Source organism: Hemitrygon akajei, unplaced genomic scaffold (assembly GCF_048418815.1).
Source record: "Hemitrygon akajei unplaced genomic scaffold, sHemAka1.3 Scf000110, whole genome shotgun sequence".
In the NCBI taxonomy this organism is placed as follows: domain Eukaryota; kingdom Metazoa; phylum Chordata; class Chondrichthyes; order Myliobatiformes; family Dasyatidae; genus Hemitrygon; species Hemitrygon akajei.
Window position 1 is genome coordinate 1110432 of NW_027331996.1, and position 22654 is coordinate 1133085.

General features: G+C 47.4%; 1 pseudogene; it reads right to left on the bottom strand.

Moving 5' to 3' along the window:
- Positions 1-13717: 13717 nt before the first annotated feature.
- On the bottom strand, positions 13718-21455 carry LOC140723358 (uncharacterized; annotated as a pseudogene).
- Positions 21456-22654: the final 1199 nt, after the last annotated feature.

The following is a 22654-nucleotide window of genomic DNA, read 5'->3' on the forward strand; positions in this document are numbered from 1 at the left end:
TCAGCGTGTCTTGCTAGGACTATTTTTTTTTTGCCTAGTAACTTTAAAGTATATGTGTTTGTATATATTATACGTTAAGGTAGGTTGTGAAAAGTGTTTAGTACTGCATATGACGTCACCGAAAAAGAAAATTCCTGGCTCCGGGTGACAGCATTTTTTGTCAGTGATGTGTCTGTATTTCGCGCGCTCATTCCCGACTCAAAAACGTTTAGGCAGCCTTCCCAAACCACTTCCTAGTCAATGTCGTCAATTCAGCGAGGGGAAAAAACAAAATCATTTCTGTTTCATTCTTGGTAGTTTTTAGCAAATGTGTATGACAAGAAAAATTGAAATATTGTATTATTATACATTTATACTATGCAATTTGCTAAATCTCAGTTGAAATTGTAAATTTTCACTGTAATTTGGTTAATTTGGTTGTATAATTTAATCAGTCAGTTTCAAAAAGATTTTTGAATCAAGAATGATTAGCTGAATAAATTTACAACACAGTGGGAAAAAGCCCAATATTTCTAATTGCCTTTCCCTCAACATATTTGGGTGAGAGCGGATTCTGGAAGTCTCTGGAAACCAACCAGAAAATGCCCCTTTAATTCACAGACGCTGCCTGTCAGCCATTCCGCTGTCCATGTCAGTATCTTTCCCGTAACGCCATTGGATTTCATTCACACGCTGCCTCCTGCCTGTCAGCCATTCCGCTGTCCGTGTCAGTATCTTTCCCGTAACGCCATTGGATTTCATTCACACGCTGCCTCCTGCTTGTCAGCCATTCCGCTGTCAGTGTCAGTATCTTTCCCGTAACGCCATTGGATTTCATTCACACGCTGCCTCCTGCCTGTCAGCCATTCCGCTGACCGTGTCAGTATCTTTCCCGCAACGCCATTGGATTTCATTCACACGCTGCCTCCTGCCTGTCAGCCATTCCGCTGTCAGTATCAGTATCTTTCCCGTAACGCCATTGGATTTCACTCACACGCAGCCTCCTGCCTGTCAGCCATTCCGCTGACCGTGTCAGTATCTTTCCCGTAACGCCATTGGATTTCATTCACACGCTGCCTCCTGCCTGTCAGCCATTCCGCTGTCCATATCAGTATCTTTCCCGCAAACCCATTGGATTTCATCTTGTTACGTAGTCTGATGTGCGGCACCTCATCAAATGACTTCTGAAAATCCAAGTCAGTGACAACCTCTCCCTCTCCTTTATCCACACAGCTTGTTACTTCCTCAAAGAATTAGAACAGGTTCATCAGGGAAGATTCCTTTGACAGAATCCATTCTCACTTTGACTTATTTTATCATCGTTCTACAAGTACCTCGAAAGACCATCCTTAATAACACTTCCCCAACCATCGAGGTCTGGCTAACTGGCCTCTCCTTTCCGTTCTTTTGACTTTCTCCCTTCTTAAAGAGTTGAGTGACGTTGACCCTGTCCCCTCAGACTATGAACAGAATGAATGATCATGACCAATGCATCCGGTATCTCTTCAGCAACCTCCCTCAGGAATCTGAGATGTCGTCCCTCTGGTCCCCGTGACTTATCCACCTTAGAACCTCTGAGTTTGCCTAGAACTTTTTCCATTCTATTAGCAATGGCACTCACTACTGCTCTTCGACACTCACAGACCTCCGGAAACATAGCTAGTGTCTTCCACAGTGAGGGCAGATGCAAAGTACACATTACATTCATCTGCTATTTTTTTTTTTGCCGCCATTACTATCTCACCAGCATCATTTGCCAAATACATCTCTCGGGGTTTTATCAAGAAAGACTTAGTTAAATTCTTTAGAAAAATCCATGTAGAGGATATTGTCTGTTCTACCTTCATTAACCGCTTTCGTCAATTTGTCAGAAAACTCAATCAAGTTGTTAAGACAGGACCTGTCTCACACGAAGACATGACTCTCATTAATGCGGCCCTGGCTTCCAAAAGCTCATATATACAGACGTTCTATCTTAAAGAGGTTTCTGTGGCAATATCCGGTCTACAGTTCTCCGGATTTTCCCTTGTTCCCTTCGTACATACAGTTATAACATTCTCCACTCACCCGTCCTCTGGGTCCACGTCTGTGCCTGGGAATGATACGAAGCTACTGGTCAAGACCACAGAAATCTCGTCTCCTGTTTTACTCAAAAAACCTGGCGTAAACACCTTCAGGCACCAGGATGTTATGAACCTTAATGCTCATTAGGGCACCGGATACTTCCTCCTCCTTGACCTGAAAACTCTCTAACATTATTATACATTGTTATACATGCAGCATTGTCTACTGGTCCACGTCTTTTCCCTTTGGGCAATACTGACCAAATCCCGTGGATTTAAACTGGATACGGCGGGGGTGGGGGAGCGGTAGGGAACAAGAGTGTAGGAACAGATGTATGGGAGAAGGAAGAAAAAGAAGATAGTACAGTTGTTTGCACCGTTAGTGATAAACAGAGAGTAAGAGGTGGAGAAGATCTTAAATGCATTTATTTTAATACTGCATTGTAAAAAGGTGGATGAGCTTAGGGCATGGATTGATACCTGGAAAGGTGATGTTGTAGGTATTAGTGAAACAAGACAATAGACAATAGACTATAGGTGCAGAAGTAGACCATTCCGCCCTTCGAGCCTGCACCGCCATTCAGAGATCATGGCTGATCATTTACTATTAATACCCGGTTCCTGCCTTGTTCCCATATCTCTTGATTCCCCTATCCATAAGATACCTATCTAGCTCCTTCTTGAAAGCAACCAGAGAATTGGCCTCCACTGCCTTTTGAGGCAGTGCATTCCACACCCCCACAAATCTCTGGGAGAAGAAGTTTTTCCTTAACTCTGTCCTAAATGACCTACCCCTTATTCTTAAACCATGCCCTCTGGTTCTGGACTCTCCCAGCATCTGGAACATATTTCTTGCCTCTATCTTGTCCAATCCCTTAATAATCTTATATGTTTAAATCAGATCCCCTCTCAATCTCCTTAATTCCAGCCAGCATAAGGCCAGTCTCTCTAACCTCTCTGTGCAAGACAGTCTGGACATCCCAGGAATTAACCTTGTAAATCTATGCTGCACTTCCTCTACAGCCAGGATGTCCTTCCTTAACCCTGGAGACCAAAACTGTACACAATACTCCAGGTGTGCTCTCACCAGGGCCCTGTACAAATGCAAAAGGATTTCCTTGCTGCAAGGCTGCAGGACGGGTGTGATTGGCAATTAAATATTCCTGTTTTTCTTTTTTTTTGATTGAGGTGCGATAGAATTGGAGTGTCAAGAGGGGAAGGTGTTGCATTGCTTGTCAGAAAATATATGACAGCGGTGCTCTAGCAGGATAGATTAGAGAGCTCGTCCAGGGAGACTATTTGGGTAGAATTGAGGAATGGGAAAGGTGTAGAGGTGTATCATAGACCACCTAATGGGGAGCGAGAATTGGAGGTGCAAATTGGTAAGGAGATAGCAGATATTTGTAGTAAGCACAGGGTTGTGAAAGTGGGTGATTTTAATTTTCCCCATATAGACGTGGGCAGCCCACGCTGTAAAAGGGCTAGATAGTTTGGGGTTTGTAAAATGTGTGCAGGATAGTTTTTTGCAGCAATACATAGAGGTACCAACTAGAGAAGGGGCAGTGTTGGACCTCCTGTTAGGGAATGAGATAGGTCAGGTGACGGGTGTATGTGTTAGGAAGCACTTCGGATCCAGTGATCACACTGCCATTAGTTTCAATATAATTATGGAGAAGGATAGGACTGGACCCAGGGTTCAGATTTTTGATTGGAGAAAGGCGAACTTTGCGGAAATGAGAAAGGATTTAGAAGGAGTGGATTGGGTCAATTTATTTTATGAGAAGGATGTAATAGAGAAATGGAGGTCATTTAAAGGTGAAATTTTGAGGGTACAGAATCTTTATGTTCCTTTTAGGTTGAAAGGGAAGGTTAAAAGTTTGATAGAGCCATGGTTTTCAAGGGATCAATGGGGGGAGGGTAATCCTTGTGAAGTATTAGGCTCGGAGACGTAGGCAATGAAGAAGACTTCAGCGTCATGGCGGGTCCGGAATTCACAGAGGTGTGGACGGAGGGGGACGAAAGAGAGGCCTTTGCTAAGGACAGAACGTTCTGCCTCAGAGAGGGGGAGGTCAGATGTAAAGATACGATTGGTGGTAGAATCTCGTTGAACAGGTGGAAGTGATAGAGAATGACTTGCTGGAACAGAAGCTTATGGAGTGGCAGGTAAGTACAAGGTAAACTGTATCCCTGTTAGGGGAGCGCGAAGATGTGTTCTGGACGGGTGGCGGTGACATGGAGAAGGTGCGAGTAAGGGCAACAACAATGGTAACGGAAGGGGAACCCGATTCATTGAAGAAGGGTCCGGAAGGATTTACAATCAACAACACTCTACGCAGGTCCGTGACTGACAAATCGTTCTCTGGATCAATTACTCAGTCAATAAATCATGTTGGTAAATATTGTTCTCACTACCAGAAACTGAGAGCACAATGAGTGTGTCTCCTCCAGCCAGTGATTGACGCGAGGAGTAGACGAAGCGAACAGGAATCTCGGAACATCTCTGTTGACGGAGGAAGAAGTTTCTGTCTACATAGCGTCGGTTTCAGTTATCCAGCAAACTTCGGAGTGATCCTGTGAGTTCTCCTGGACCCGGATATCAGATCGCCCAGTCGCATTGGCTTCCGGTTCATAATGTGGTCAGTATTCACGGGGGTTGATTAATTAGTCTTGTGTTCCCTCCTTCGGTATAGACAACAAAAGAGATCTGCGGAAGGCAGGAAAGCCACCCGGACCAGATGGTGCACAAACCAGGGGAATGAAAGAGGCGGCTGAAGAGATCGTGGAAGCATTAATAATGTTGTTTTCAGGATCTCTGGAGACTGCAATGTCTCCGGAAGACAGGAAAATTACAAATGTCATTCCACTCTTCAGGAAGGGACAGGGGCAGGAGAAATGAAACATAGGCTAGTTAGTCTGCCCTCAGTGTGTGGAAAGCTGCTGGGGACGATGATGCAGGGTGAGGTCTCTGATCACTTGAAGGCACATGATAAAATAGGCCATAGGCAGCAGAGTTTTCTCAAGGGAAATTCTTGCCTGAAAACCTTTTGGAATTCGCTGCAGAAATGACAAGCAGCACAGACCGAGGTGAGTCGGTGAATGTGCGCTTGATGCTCAGAATGTCTACGGCAAAGTGTCACGCGTGTGGCCTCTTAACAAGCCATGCGATCGCGGTAATGTAGAAAAGATTCGAGCATGGATAACACATCGGCTAATTGGCAGGAGGCAAAGCTGGAGAATACAGGAAGCCTGTTCTCGTTAGCTGCAAGTGTCCAATTGTGTTGATAGGGGTCTGTGGCGGGGTCAATTCTTTTTACGTTGCATATCAGTGATCTGGATGATGGAATTGATGGTTTTGTTGCAACGGTTGCAGACGATCTGTAGATACATGGAAGGGCAGGTAGTTTTGAGGAGGTAGACAGGCTGAAGAAGGACTTACACAGATTAGGAGAACTGGCAAAGAAGTGTCAGATGGAATACATATCGGGAAGTTTATGGTCATGCACTTTGTTAGAAGAAATGAAAAGTTTGATGATTTTCTAAATAGAATGAAAATACAAAACTACCGAGTCGCAAAGGGACCCGGCAGCCCGTGGGCATGATTTTGTCAGGGTTAATACGCAGTTTGTGCCTGTGCTGAAGTAGGCAAACGGGATGTTAACCTTCGTTTCAGGAACACTAGAATATAAAAGAAAGGATGTAATGCTGAGACTTACAAACACTCGTCAGGTTTCACTTCCTGTAAGTGAGTAGTTCCCGGTACACTGTCTTAGAAAGAATGTGCTGAAATGGAGAGGGTTCAAAGGAGGTTCCCGAAAATGATCTCTAGTCCGTGGAATTCAGAAGAATCAATGCTGCCCTAATGGAAACGTATTGAATGGTGAAAGGGCTCAATAGAGTGGATGTGGAGAGGATGCTTCCTACGGTGGTCGAGTCTATGATCAGAAGACACAGTACCAGAAAGGAAGGTTTTCCTTTTAGAATGGAGATAGGGAGGAGTTTCTGCAGCCAGAGAGTGGTGAATCTGTGGAATTCTTTGTCGCGGGGAGCTGTGAGGACTAGTCTTTATGCATATTTAAGGCAGAATTGACATATTCTTAATTGGTAAGGAGCATGAATGATATGGTGAGAAGTTAGTAGAATTTTGGTCACAAGATATCATGGCACCAGTCATGATAAAATGGCGGAGCCTACTCGATGGGAAAAGAGCCTACTTCTTCCCCTAATTCTTAGAGTCTTTTGGTCCAACCGATAAGTTCAGAGGAGCATGTTTCAAGTTTTTATGACCATAAAACCACATGATATACGACGAGAAGGAGGCTATTCGGACCATCGAGTCTGCTCCGCCATTCGATCATGGGCTGATCCAATTCTTCCAGTCATCCCCACTACCCTGCCTTCATAACATACCCTTTGATGTCTTGGCTAATTAAGAACCTATCTATATCTACCTTAAATGCACCCAATGACTTACCCTCTACAACAAATTCTACCGATTTACCACCCTCTCCGCATCTCTGTTCTAAATGTCCTTCAATCCTGAAGCCGTGCCCTCTTGTACTACACTTCACTACCATGTCTAATTACTTTGCCATATTTAATCTTTTCAAGCCGTTTAGCATTCGTAAAGTTTCTTTGAGATCCCCCTTCATTCTCCTGAAGTCCAGGGAATGCACCTCAGAGCTGCCAGACGTCACCCATACGGTAACGCTTTCATTCCTGGAATCATTCTCGTGAATCTTTTCTGAACCCTCTCCAATGTCAGCATATCCTTTCCAAAATACGGAGCCCAAAACCTGCACACAATACTCCAAGTGTGGTCATACGAGCACCTTATAGAACCTCAGCATGACATCCCTGCTCTTATACCCTAAACCTCTGAAAATAATTGCCAACATTGCATTCGCCTTCTTCACAACCGACTCAACCTGGAGGTTAACCTTTAGGGTATCCTGCACAAGGACTCCCAATTCCTTTTAAATCTCTGAAATTTGACGTCTCTCCACATCGAAATAATAGTCTGGCTGTTTATTTCTTTCAACGAAGTATAAAGCTATGCACTTTCGGAAATTGTATTTCATTTGCCACTTCTTTGCCCATTTCCGAAAATATCTAAGTCTCTCTGCAAACTTTCTATTTCCACACCACTACCCGCTCCTCCACCTATCTCTGTATCATCGGAAAATTTTGTTACAAGCCCATTAATCACATAGTCCAAATCATTGACATACATCGTGAAAAGCAGCGGCCCCAAAACTGATCCCTGTGAAAATCCACTGGTAACCGGCAGCCAGCCAGAATAGGATTCCTTTATTCCCACGCTCTGCTTTCTGCTGATCAGCCGATGCTCCATTCACTAGTTACTCGCGAGTAATACCATGGGCTCCAATCTTGATGAGCAGACTCATGTGCTGCGCTTTGTCAAAGGCCTTCTGAAAACTCAAGTACACCACATCTACTACATCTCCTTTGTCCACCCTGCTTGTAATTTCCTCAAAGCAATTGCAGTAGGTTAGTCAGGAAGGATTTTCCTTTCAGGAAGCCATGCTGGCTTTGGCCGATCTTGTGTTCCTCCCGGTATTCCGTGACCTCATCCCTAACAACCGATTCCAAAATCTTCCCAACCACTGATGTCAGGCTAACAAGTCCATAGTTGCCTTTCTGCTGCCTCCCACCCTTCTTAACTGGCGGAGTAACATTTGCAATTTTCCAGAAATCCGGTACAATGCTAGAGTCCATCGACTCTTGAAAAATCATCAGTAATCCCTCCGCAATCTCCAAATGACCAAAGCATACCAACTGTTAATGCCTCCACAATGACCAAAGCATGACAATTGTCAAGCAGCTCGCATTAATGTATTTCAAAGCGTCAGCATTACTTAAGTACAAAGACCAAGCCCCTGCTGATCACGTCACATTCGTGACTGGTAAGTATAAAGGAATCCTTGATACGTCGCGATTCCGAGCTATTCTGGCACGGAAATGTTACTGAGATGAGGAGAACATCTAAATCATTCTACAACTATTATATTGCATTTACTGTCAGATGCTGATATTCAGAGACAATAATATGAAACTTAAATGCCGTAAAAGCCAAGGCAATAATAATGAATTGCGGATTATAGAATAATTTGTTTCCATATTTTGTGTGTTTTAATACCATGTAGAGATTTTGTCAATAGTGTGCCCACTGCACGAATCAGATTAATTCCTTTTCAAATGCTCAGATACTTTGTAATCAGCCACAGTTTATTGAAGTTTTACGACATCCAGTCAGAAGTCTTTCCATGACGATATGGGCCGTGGATAGGGTGGTGAAGAAAGCTTTTAGTATGTTGGCCTTTATAAATCAGAGCACTGAGTATTGGAGTTGGGGTGTAATGTAAAAATTGTACAAGGCATTGGTAAAGCAGAATTTGGAGTATTGAGTACAGTTCCGGTCACCGAACTATAGGTAAGATATCAACAAAATAGAGAGAGGACAGAGAAGATTTACTAGAATGTTACCTGGGTTTCAGTACCTAAGTTAGAGGGAAAGTTTGAACAAGTTAGGTCTTTATTCTTTGGAGCGTAGAAGGTTGAGGGGGGACTTGATAGAGGTATTTAAAATTAGTGGGGGGATAGATAGAGTTGACGTGGATAGGCTTTTTCCATTGAGAGTAGGGGAGATTCAAACAAGGGGACATGAGTTGGGAGTAAGGCGGGAAAAGTTTACGGGTAACACGAGGGGGAATTTCTTTACTCTGAGAGTGGTAGCTGTGTAGAACGAGCTTTCAGTAGAAGTGGTAGCGGCATGGTCGGTTTTGTCATTTAAAGTAAAATTGGATAGGTATATGGACAGGAAAGGAATGCAGGGTTATGGGCTGAGTGCGGGTCAGTGGGACTAGCTGAGGGTAAGCGTCCGGCATGGACTAGAACGGCTGAGATGGTCTGTTTCCGTGCTGTAATTGTTATATGGTTATAAAATATTAATAAGTTAATAACTGTTCCTTAATACCCGATGACTGATTGTATTGAGAGATTCTGAAATAGCAATCGCTTGAAACTCAGATCAAATACTCTTCCAAATGGGTGGGATTCATTCCCGTTCGTATGCTTAGAAACGGTGTAATCAAATATAATGGTTTATAATATATAAGAAATATATGAAATTTCATGATATCCGAGTGAATTACCTTCCTTGATGACAATAATAATTTAAACCCTCTTGCCTAATTTCCGCAAACAGTGAGATACCAAAAGAAGTTCGCCTGAAGCTCAAATGAAATACTATTCTAATTAATCGTTTTGACGTTGCAAGAAGGAATAATTGTGTTTGCACTTTATTTGCAAATCTTTCCCGTTGCTACAAGCAGATAACTTACGCCATTCTTCAGCTCCTCCCTGAATTTTCTCTGTGTCAGGCCATAGATACACGTGTTGGTGCAGCAACTGAGAGAAGACAGCATAAACCCACATACCTGCAGGATGTATGACGGTGTGCTGAAATATCTATCTGTGTAGACATAGTTTTCGGATTGCCAGTTCACAGAATGCACAGCATAGGGCATCCAAAATAATATGAAATTGGCTGAAAGTGTGAACAACAGTATCATTGACTTTCTCCGGTTTGCTATCTCCGGGTCATTACAATTCTCACTGCTTTTTCGAAGTACCTGGCGAACTCTATTTGTCGCTTTGATACGTTTGACGGTTGAAACATTAAAGAGCACAATTAAACATATTGGTAGTAACGGTGTTAAGATGATGTCAAATACCTCGTAGGCTTTCCACAGGGGTGATGTGAAATATTCAGCTGTACCAACACAACGCCATCGATCCATTGAAAAGTAATATGGAATGGCTGGGGCACAACACGCCCCACTCACTGTTGCTACCACCACAGTCGCTGTTCTCTCGGTGCAATATCGGTTCCGCAGCTTCTCACAGCAAATGGCGACGCACCGATCAAACGTGAAAGCTACCGTCAACCAAACCGAACAGTTCAAGCTTGCGAGACTCAGGATCAGTAGCAGAGAACACGTCGGAGTTACAAGCAAGAAATTAGCAAATAAATAGATATAATTTATCCTCTGTAGTATAATAACAATGATAACCACCATCAGATCGGCCACCGCCATGGCCACAAGGTAGAGAGTGATGCACTTGGACAGACCGCACTTCCCGCGGGACAGGATCAAAATCGCCGTTAAATTAACTGAAATAAATTATTGAAACATACCATCGGTAACTGCAGAATGATTCGTGTGACTTTATTTGCATACTGTCAGTAATAGTCGAACGGGCCATAGATTGATGTCAGCAGTTAACCCAGAGGCGGCTCTGTTATGTCGTTAGTAACGGGCCGTATCCCAGTCAGGGAAGGCGAGGCTATCAAGAGCTGTCCTTAATAGGAAAATGTCTTGTGGAGAGTGGCACGGATGGCTGACAGATTGTTTTTAATTTCAGACGATATGACGTAATTACAAGTCTTTAAAAGCGATTATTTAATTGGCTTCCGTTTAAAATGATTTTTTTTTAGTTACATCGAATAAAGATCATGAATGCACTTTAAATCCAGATTCACACGCTACGCTCTCTGTCAGAAGAAGTGACATACCAGCAATGTGTCCTGAATACTAGATGCCCACGAAAAGAGAGATGCCAAACTTGCGAATCGGCACCACGGGTGAACTAAACAGAGCTTTGCCGAGACAATTGTGATCAGTGAATTAATCGTGGGAAATGCGCATGCTCATAAAAATCAAAATGAATTTGAAAGCAATGCCCGAACATTAAATTCCGCACATTGAATAATAATTGGTGGGATCGTTAAAAAGAAAATGAGAAAGGGGGAAGCCACTGAACGGAAATTAATACAACAGGACACACATGTACTCCTCACCTCAGCAGACAGTCGCGCTGGAAAGGCAAGGTAATGGAGTAATGGCCGCAGCCGCTGGTTTGAGGAGAATCCTATTCTTCTTTGCAGAAACAGATAAATAATTGTCCGACAGACTACTCTGAAAAATCATATTTCATCTGCATGGCTGCGTTTTCTCCGCTATCGGGGAGGCCCCATGAGAAAGAGTCACGTTCGCTGATTGAACATCAATGGCAGATACCAAGGTAACTCCACTGAAACATTCAGGATCGAGGTACCTCGGAGGGTTGGCCACATTTAATGTAATTTCAGAACAAATAGAAAAGGGCGCGGGACCGTTCTACCATTTAATTATTTCACTGAATAATACTGCAGAGGTTATGTGTTAATTTGAATTTTAAACCTAAACCACGTGGAACATAAAACGACGATATTTTTTTTTCAATTCTCTCAGCTTATGATGACAGGGAAGGAAGAAATAATTTAACATGGGGAGATGTGGGAACAGCTGATAATACTTTGGGATTTAATAACTGAGGTGCATCGAGTCTCCTCGTCCCTGCAGTGAACTTTGAGGATATTATGAGAGGAATTGTGCCGGGAAAGCCGAACGTCAGAGGAAGATATTACGTCACAGGGCAGGCTCAGCGTTGACCGGATCTGGTAAGTCAGTACTGTCGCTATCAGGATGTTACGCGATGTGGTATCTTTGTAAACTGCTCTGATGAAGTCCTGCTGAAGGGTTTCCTCGAACATTTCTTCCTCTACATAAATGCTGCTTGTTGGGCTGAGTTTCGCCGGCATTGTGGATGCGGTAGTCTCGGTCTGCGCATTTTGTAAGCACACTTAAACATTTCTGGCATACAGTTGTGTCCACGATAGTATAAAACTGTATCAAACACTCAAATAATATATAAGTGTAAGATTAAACATATTAATTAACGAGAATTACAATTAGAATATAAATTAGACAGAAGGTTTCTTTTCACCGTCCAATGCACTGGACCGCAAATGAATCGAGATTCATTTAGTCTACGATACCCCGAGAGTAACACAAACACATAACATTACCCGGAATTCCGAGTGCAGCAACCAGCGGGTAGCAAATTCTGATGAAGTTGTAAATTACGGAGTATTCCATTTTCTACGTGAAGCAGCGATCGGTTGCACAAAATGTCCCAAATTCCCGCATGCTCTGATTCAAAGACTTCTTATACACCAGTCGGGACCGCGCTTAAATCACTTAGTGCTCCCATTAGTCTGATTAGACACAACCCAATGAACAAACACGCAGTGTAACTACTTATTGTGTCATTGTCGTTTATATTTAGCTCTTCAAAGAGAATTAGAATGACATTCATTTAATGCTGTTTCGAAACCTATTCCGTGGAGAGGGTTAGTGCAGGTCTGGTTTACAATGCTTGAATCGTAAACATACATTTTATCATTATACATCGACATTTCTTTTTAATAAACACTATCTCCTTCAGTTGCTGATCAATATAACATTGCCAGTATCAGCTGCCCCAATAAGACGAACTGAGTTCAATGTGGGTAAAATGAGCGATGTGCCTTCCTTGGAGTGGACGGTTTAGCCGCTGTCTTGTCAGTCCGGTGCTGCTAATGCCCCTGGCGACAGCATTAACTAGTAAAATTTCCAAAAAATACTGATTGCATGCTCGTATATCTCATGATTTCAAAAACGCCGAAAAATATACGATCCTGTAGAAGCAGGAGGCAATGAATACCACAGATTCACAACCATCAGCCTGAAGAAATTCCTGGTCATCTCTCTTGTTAATGGACGTGCCTCTGCTCTGGGCCATGCAGACCGGATGGAGAAGGAAGTGCGCAGCATGCTTGTCGTCATCACAGAGGCGTCAGCGGTGCTGGAATATCGTGTTATAGTTGTCGAAATAATTCGGTCGCACTTGGATCACCGTGTGCATTTCCAGTCGCCACACCGTAGGAAGGATGTGATTTATCTGAACATGCTGCAAATATTTCGCCTGGATATTGTCTGGACGAGAGGGTTTCAGTTAAACCGGCGGGGACTGTTCTCCTCGGTTGTTAGCAGGCTTCACGGAATCTAATAAAATATTGGAGACCTCAGTCGAGTAGACATTCTGCATTAGGAAAATGTCCGTTGCCAGAAGTCACAGCATTAAGCTGAGAGAGAGGGTAATTTCAAAGGTGTGTGTGCGAGATTATTTCTTTACGTTGAGATTCGACGGTGCCTGGTTCGCGCTGGTGGAAGTATTTCCGATACTGTAATTAAGAGCTTTCAGATGGGCACATGAATATGTAGGAACCTGGGAGATATTGACACACAAGCAGAGCAGATTAAGTTTTATTTGGCACAGGACAGACATCGTGAGCTGAGGGGCTCTTCATGTGCAATGATGTTCTGTGTTGTTGCTGAGTCAGTCAAAGGCACACATAGCTTCAACTGCGGCCATGAGTAATCCTTGAGAATGAAGCGTTACTTCACTGATGCCAGTGCTAAGATTGAGTCCGAGCAGACACAGTGAGAATGTCCTTTATTGTGTTGTTCCCAGGATTACCCCCTGTTCTGCGTGAAAGCGGGCTGAGACCTGGGAAGGTAGTGCAGTTAAATGTGTGGCTGAGTAGTCGGTTCAGTGAGATACTTTCTGTTTTGGGGATCATTGGGCTCTCTTCCAAGGCAAGTGGGTCCGTTACAATAACGAGGGGCATCATCTAAGATGAAGGGGCGCAGCAACCCTAACCAGTGGGCTCGCTGGCAATACTTGGTATTTTACAGTTGTGTGGCCAGGTCTCACACCGATGCTGCAGCTCAGCAGATACCATTTAGTGGCCGGTGAAGGGGCGATCGAGTCACGCTGAACGGAATTGCAGCGGGGCCAGAATAATGGTGGACGGAAGGACTGAATTGTTTCTTTATTTCTGTAGCGATACACCACAGAGCGCGTTCACAGCACCAACCACTCGGCTGTGCAGATAAGACATGGAAAACGAAAACTCAGCACAGACCACACTCTACCCAGTGTGGACAGGGAGCTTTACACCGGAATATTTCAACACGAGAAAGAACCCACTCCCCCCAGTCCAACACCCACACCTCCCCCCAGTCCGCCCATCCCAACACCCACCCTTCCCCTCAGTCGTGCCAACCCAACACCCACCCCTCTCCCCAGTCCGCCCAACCCAACACCCACCCCTCCCCCACTCCCCCCAGCACAACACACACCCCTCCCACAGTCCGCCCAACCCAACACCCACCCCTCCCCCCATTCCGCCCAACCCAACACCCACCCCTCTCTCCACTCCCCCCACCCCAACACCCACCCCTACCCCCAGCCCCCCAGCCCAACACCCACCCCTCCCCACAGTCCGCCCACCCCAACACCCACCCCTCCCCCCAGTCCCCCCACGCCAACACACACCCCTCCCCCAGTCCGCCCAACCCAACACCCATCCCTCCCCCCAGTCCGCCCAGCCCAACACCCACCCTTCCCCACAGTCCGCCCAACCCATCACCTACCCCTCGCTCCAGGCCGACCAGCCCAACACCCACTCCTCCCCCAGTCCGCCCAGCCCATCCACCCCGCCCCCCGTCCGCCCAGCCCAACACCCACCCCTCCCCCAGACCGACCAGCCCAACACCCACTCCTCCCCCCACTCCCCCCAGCCCAACACCCACCCCTCCCCCCGGTCCGCCCAACACCCACCCATCCCCTCAGTCCGCCCAACACAACACTCATCCCTCCCCACAGTCCGCCCAACCCAACATCCACCCCTCGCCCCAGGCCGACCAGCCCAACACCCACTCCTCCCCCCAGTCCGCCCGACCCAACACCCACCCTTCCCCACAGTCCGCCCAACCCAACACCCACCCCTCGCCCCAGGCCGACCAGCCCAACACCCACTCCTCCCCCCATTCCGCCCGACCCAACATCCACCCCTACCCCCGCTTCCCCCAGTCCAACACCCACCCCTCCCCCAGTCCGACCAGCCCAACACCCACTCCTCCCCCCACTCCCCCCAGCCCAACACCCACCCCTCCCCCCAGTCCGCCCAACCCAACACCCATCCCTCCCCCTAGTCCGCCCAGCCCAACAGCCCTTCCCCACAGTCCGCCCAGCCCAACACCCACCCTTCCCCACAGTCCGCCCAACCCAACACCCACCCCTCGCCCCTGGCCGACCAGCCCAACACCCACTCCTCCCCCCAGTCCGCCCGACCCAACACCCACCCCTCCCCAGTCCGCCCGACCCAACACCCACCCTTCCCCACAGTCCGCCCAGCCCAACACCCACCCCTACCCCCGCTTCCCCCAGTCCAACACCCACCCCTCCCCCAGTCCGACCAGCCCAACACCCACTCCTCCCCCCACTCCCCCCAGCCCAACACCCACCCCTCCCCCCAGTCCGCACAACCCAACACCCACCCCTCCCCAGTCCGCCCAACCCAACACCCATCCCTCCCCCTAGTCCGCCCAGCCCAACAGCCCTTCCCCACAGTCCGCCCAGCCCAACACCCACTCCTCCCCCCAGTCCGCCCGACCCAACAGCCACCCTTCCCCACAGTCCGCCCAACCCAACACCCACCCCTCGCCCCTGGCCGACCAGCCCAACACCCACTCCTCCCCCCAGTCCGCCCGACCCAACACCCACCCTTCCCCACAGTCCGCCCAACCCAACACCCACCCCTACCCCCGCTTCCCCCAGCCCAACACCCACCCCTCCCCCAGTCCGACCAGCCCAACACCCACTCCTCCCCCCACTCCCCCCAGCCCAACACCCACCCCTCCCCCCAGTCCGCACAACCCAACACCCACCCCTCCCCAGTCCGCCCAACCCAACACCCATCCCTCCCCCTAGTCCGCCCAACCCAACATCCACCCCTCGCCCCAGGCCGACCAGCCCAACACCCACTCCTCCCCCCAGTCCGCCCGACCCAACACCCACCCTTCCCCACAGTCCGCCCAGCCCAACACCCACCCCTACCCCCGCTTCCCCCAGCCCAACACCCACCCCTCCCCCAGTCCGACCAGCCCAACACCCACTCCTCCCCCCACTCCCCCCAGCCCAACACCCACCCCTCCCCCCAGTCCGCACAACCCAACACCCACCCCTCCCCAGTCCGCCCAACCCAACACCCATCCCTCCACCTAGTCCGCCCAACCCAACATCCACCCCTCCCCTCAGTCCGCCCATCCCAACATCCACCCTTCCCCCCAGTCCGCCCAACCCAACACCCACCCCTCCCCCCAGTCCGCCCAACACAACATCCACCCCTCGCCCCAGGCCGACCAGCCCAACACCCACTCCTCCCCCCAGTCCGCCCGACCCAACACCCACCGTTCCCCACAGTCCGCCCAACCCAACACCCACCCCTCGCCCCAGGCCGACCAGCCCAACACCCACTCCTCCCCCCAGTCCGCCCGAACCAACACCCACCCTTCCCCACAGTCCGCCCAGCCCAACACCCACCCCTACCCCCGCTTCCCCCAGCCCAACACCCACCCCTCCCCCAGTCCGACCAGCCAAACACCCACCCCTCCCCCCAGTCCGCACAACCCAACACCCACCCCTCCCCAGTCCGCCAAACCCAACACCCACCCCTTCTCCCACTCCCCCCAGCCCAACACCCACCCCTCTCCCAGTCCCCCACCCCAACACCCATCCCTCCCCCCAGACCGCACACCCCGTACACACAGAAACTGAACAGTACAGAAATAGACAGAAGTTTTCTGTGAGGGCAATGAACTCTACAAATGAAGACACACACATACTGTAAATAACGCAACGCGCTGGGCAGTGAGCACTCTAACTAGCTCGCACTCGGCACTCTTGTTCACTAGTAGAACCGAGTACAACACCAGCACTTCAAGGACAGAAATCAGTAAAACACTGACAGGAGACACGAGCGATCTCCTGCCTCCTGGGTATCTTGCAGCGTGAACATGAGAGACCTCTTATACTGAACCTCTTGACTTGAACTCCAATTCACAAAAGATAGATTTCAAGTCTCCACTTGAGATATGGGGTTATAAACCAAAAGGAAAATAAATGTGAATATTAGACGTGTTTTACCATGGATTGAGGACTGTTCTACTCGCGAAAAAAAAAGAGTTCTAAGTTTTCCAGCGAGAGAGATGTAACTTGTGGAGCGCAACAGGGATTATTCATGATATTCTACGTGGCACCGAGGACAGGCTGGAGGGTACATTCAATATGACACTGTACGGTGGAGCATGGTAATACGGAACGTCACACACACGCATTCCTGGAGGAATTCCACAGGTTCAGGCAGTGACTATGGAGTGAAATAAATGGTGAGCGTTTCGGCCGAAAACCGCATCAGGATGATCCAGCCCTGGTGCAGGTTCCAACCACTGAATTTCCTGTGTTCAGCGATACGGAAGCTGAAATATCTGTGAACCTTCAAGAAGACCACAAAGGGTTTGGAGAGTTACGGGCTTCAGTGTGGCCGAGAGCTGTGCTGGCTGGAGTCAGGAACTTGTGCTTGGACTCTGGGTATAATCACCCTTGCCAAACACGTCAAGCGGTAGAGGCCAGACCAAGAGTGGTCAACCCGTATTCCAGGTATGGAGTTCAGCTCAGAGTTAGCAAGCATGGGTGGTAAAAACACCAATGCAGAATATTTCTATACCTGTGTGTTACCAAGGACAGACAGAGAAGGGGAACCATTATTGCTGTTCTAAAAGCCAAGGGAGCAACGGGCAGTAAGTCAATGATCGGGTTATACCAGAGGTCTCCCAAATGTCAACGGAGGTAAGTGGAGCAACAGCATAACACTTGCATGTAGACAGTGCATAGAAAGACATAAAAGCAGCAGAGTAGCCGCAGTGGCGACTTTCATTTTCCCTGGGACTACATTAGTGCCCAACACATGTCCTTTGAAGTTACCCGTCTGACCTCAAGCTCATGGCCTGTGATATGAAACCCTTTAGCTCCCTGAGAATGACAGCTATTCGCTCCCCAATCTATGACTCTCCGGGCCTCATAAACTGGTATCAGGAGCTTTCCCCAGCTTTCCCTGCTCCAGAGCCCGTCATGGCATGTGCTTTCTCAGTCACTCCATCAACATGGGAGTCAATTTCAGTCGGATACAGAGTTGGACCCGAAGGTTTCTCTGTCCGTCAAATTGTTTAAAGTCGTATCATCAGCGGTGTTTTATCTCTTATCATTTGGTTTTCAAAGATGCAATGACACAGACTTGTTCTCAATAAACCCATCTGGTGATTCCCTCTCCTCATCCGCAATGGAAATATATCCTGCTGTATCCCTTCTAAACAATCCATAATGCCACCAATCGTTGTATCATCCACAGACAGAGCATTCCACCCACACACAGGGCACCAGAACATCTGCAGCTGCTGGAAATCCAACCAACACGCACACACAACGCTGGAGGAACTCCAGGCCAGGCAGTATCTACAGAAAAGAGAAAACATTTAACGTTTCTGTCAGGACAGAAGTGCAACCACCCATATCTCCATGCAAGTCACAGACATGCAGAGCGAGTATCTACAATCAAGAGGACGGAGGAGAAGATGGCGGCGCGACGCAGCGCGCCTGGCTTCTCTGGAGAACGGTTATCTTTTCCGTGTTAAGTAGGGATCCGTGCACAATCCTGATTCGATGGAGACAGACGTGAGAGTGTGGAGGAACATCTGGAGAAACTTCTGAAATGCCCGCTTCGCTGCCGCTACTACTGTGCGGTCCGGAATCTCCGGAAGAGAAGGTCTTCGAGACCTCGGCTTTGCTTATTTTGGCGGCCGGGACGAGGTCGAGGGCGCTTGGCAGAGGATGGCGCTCTGGAGGCTGTACCGGAGGGGCTGGTCGGAGGCTCGAATTTTTCGGACGGACTGGGAGTCTGCTGTCGTCGGTTACTTCCGAGGCATTAGCAGTCAGTGCCTGGAACTTTATGGCAGAGAGAGATTCTCTTTTGCTGCCTGATATCGGGACTATTGGAGTCGATCGGGACTTGAGACTTTTTTTAAACCATGCCCATGGACTGCCTTCATCAAATTACGGTATTGCTTTGCACTGCGGTAACTATATGCTATAATTATGTGGTTTGTCAGTAAGAGTCTTTGGATTGTCCTTTTTTAAATTTTGTGATATCACTCTGGAGGAACATTGTATCATTTCTTAATGCATGCATGCATTTCTAAATGACAATAAACGAGGACTGAGTGTCCTCATAATCTAATCTAATCTAATCTAATCTATTATACTCTCGATTGAATGGGGAAAAAACACACTTTTGAATCCTAACAAGTGAGGAGCGCATGTTGTACATGAAGAACAATAACATGGGTAAAGCCGTGGCTGATTTACAAGAATCAAAGAGCAGGAACACATGGAGCATTTCTGGCTGATGCCGGTAATTGCAGGGCTGAATCCGACAGGGGTTTGTATTAGGATCGGTTCTTTTTACAGTATATATCAATAATGTGGCTGAAGTCATTGATGACTTTGTGGTCAAGTAGGGAGACTTTAGAAAGATAGAAGGAGGACTAGTTAAGTTTGAGGAAGCAGAAAGCCGCGGAAGGACGTATACCGATGAGGAGAATGGACAAAGAAGTGACGGATGAAATACATTGTTCGGGAGTGTATGAACAAATATCCAACAACAACTGAGGTGTTGAGGGACTTGGAAGTCCAAGTGCAGGATTCTCTAAAGCTTTATTGCAGGTTGAGTCAGTCGTGACGAAGGCAAACGAGATGCTTCCAATAATTTCAGGAGGACTAGAATATAGAAAGCAAGAATTTAATGTTGAGCTTTATAAAACACTGCTGAGGTTTCACGGCAAGTGTTGTGAACCGTTTCGATTCAGTCAACTCCGAAAGGATGTAGTGAAACAGGAGAAGGTTCAAAGGCCATTCACGAAAATGACTCCAGGACTGAATGACGTGTCATATGAAGAGCTGGATGGCAGTGTCAGTGGGGAAAAGGTTGCAATGGATATTTGGTGGTTGTTGGCAGGGTAATTGGATGGGTGACGACGGGGCAGGTGGAAGAGAACAGATGAAAATGTGTGATCATCCGTTCCGGGCAGATAAGTGGAAAAGAAGGGCACATTATACATGAGGTCAGAGTAAAAAGTTCAGAGAGACCTGGGTGTCCTTGTGAACGCATCGCTGCGATTTAACATCTGTTATCGATACAGACGACCTCGTGTCCACCAACATTTCACATTGCAGGATGCCTAATGAAGGTCTTGAGTACATCCGGGGATGAGCAGCACTGTCAACGGAGGCAGCCGTCAGTTTGTATGACCACACCAGACTAACCCCCTCAGCACATAACTTCCTCTGCCTTGCCTATTCAAGCTTCCGTTTGGAAAGGCTCGTAAACACCCTCTGATATCTGATTTAACAATATCCACTGGCGGCAAATTCCGGATATTATCCACTGAAGGAAAGCACCCTGCAGGAAATCATCTACTCTTGAAGATCCGATTGAAGTTTAAACATAGGGAGAGGGAAATGTTCACATTCTATGCCTGTCAGACACGCAAATATTTCGGACAGGATGCTCGCACCTGGAAGCGTAAAGGGTGGGCAGAATTTCCTGTACTGCGCGGTGCTGTTCTATGATAAGTGGTCTATATTCTATTTGGGTCCCACAACTGCTCAGACCACTCCAAATGCGGTCGGAACAATAACCTGTTCGGTTCTATGTTTCAGAAAAGCTGTTGCATCGAGAATACAGTCGAGTGGACATAACCTCTCTGGAGATCTCTGACTTGCATTGAGACATGAATTGAGACATGGGTAATTCTGTCATCACGAAGGGTCTCCCACTGTTTTCTTTTTTTCCGCAGATGCTGCCCGGCTGCTGAGTTCCTGCAGCAGTTTCTGTGTGTTGCCTTGGATTCACAGCATTTGCATATTTTCTCGTATCGTGTGTGTGTGGGCGCAATTCTAGGTTTGTGGATCATACAAATGTTGGTGTTATAGTGGATGGTTTAGACAAAATGCAGCAGGATATATTCCTTTGTGAGAAGAGCATCACCAGATGGAGTCTGATCAAGACAGGTATCCATCATTGCAACTTGGAGAGCAAAGGATGCAGAATACAACACTGCCAATAAGACGGCTCTGAAAAGATGGACGGAGAGAGAAACCCAGGGGTCCATGTCTGTAGCTTCCTGAAAGTGGCTTCCGACGGGACGGGGTAGTTAGCAATGTATATGCCAGGACGGGCTGTAGTCATCAATACACTGAGCTGAGGAAGCAGTCATGCAACTGCTTCATAAATCTCTGTGAGGTTGTATCAGAAATATTATAACCGGTTCTGGGCGCCCGATATAGCACAGACGCGCCGGGTTTGGTGAGGGTGCAGCAGGGGTTTGATAGGATGCTGCGGGATGAGAGGGATGTGCTCATTTGTTAAACCGGTTTATTACTGTCACAGGCACTGATGTACACTGAAGGAACTTGACTGTTTTCACTGGAGCAGTGAAGACTGAGGAATGTAACCGATCCGTTTGTAAGATTACCTGAGTCATAGATAGGGTCGCGAACAGCTGCCATTTTCCTAGGATTAAGAGGCATAATATCAGAGGGTATGAGATTAAGGTTAGAGGGGTAAAGTAAAAGGACATATGTGGGGCTCAAATGGAGCCCTAGGGAAAAGAAAATACGCCGCTGCAGCCACTCTGTTGCATTTATGTCTTTCCATGCACTGCCTACTTCATGTTCCCGTACCTCGTGTCAGCATTTGGGAGGCCTCTAGTCCAGTTTGATCACAGTCATGACTTACGGCCCATTAAGCCGCTGTCACTTAGCGAAGCAATGAACGTCCTCCATCTCTGTCTGACCTTGCTCGTACACAGGGAAGAAGGAATCTTAATCACTGTTCCCCTATTTTGACCGGTCATGGCTCTTAGCCCTGAGGTGAACACCTAAGGCAGGAGAACCGCTGGACCACACTTAGTCTGGTCTCCACTGTTTGGCCTGTTCAGCATTGTAACACGCAAGGCTCCAGAGACGAGAACATGGTTGTGTTCCTCTTGAAGGATCACAGACATTGTATCCTCCCTATCTCTGAACACCCAGGATGGGACCAGAACCTGGGCTGGATCATCCTGATGCGAGTTTCAGATGAAATATTTCCTATTTATGCCTCTCCATAGATACCGTCTGAACCGGCTGAACAGATCCAAATTTATCCGTCTGTTCCGTTCCGTATTCAAGTGCTCCACATCACCGTGCCTCATTGTATGAACTATCCAACCTGTTCTCAGCACCGCATAGGAGGCCACGAATGATCCCTGCTGCGCTCCACAAGTTACATCTCTCCAGCTGGATAATTTATTCCAGTTCTCTATATTTTCAAAAGTAGGATCGTATACAATCGATGCTAAAACATTTAAGCATTTTATTTGGCTGTTTATTATAGCCCTACATCTCATGTAGAGTCTTGAAATATGCCTTTGTTGTGAATTTGATGTAATGTCGGAGCTTCCACTTATTGAGACGTCTACTTATATCCTAAAATATACCCAGTGAGAGTGAGATGATCGCTCGTATCGATGAATTGCAGTCCAGCGTCAGTGCTTTACAACTTCCTGTCATTGAAGCGCTGGAGATGTACCCGGTTACAACTGTTCACTACATTGCTGAGTGCGAGCAGGTCTGAGTGCTCGCTGCAGATTGCGTTGAGTTATACACAGTCTGTGTGTGTCCCGTTCGTGCAGGACTGGCTTTGTACAGCTCATTTTCCTTACGGA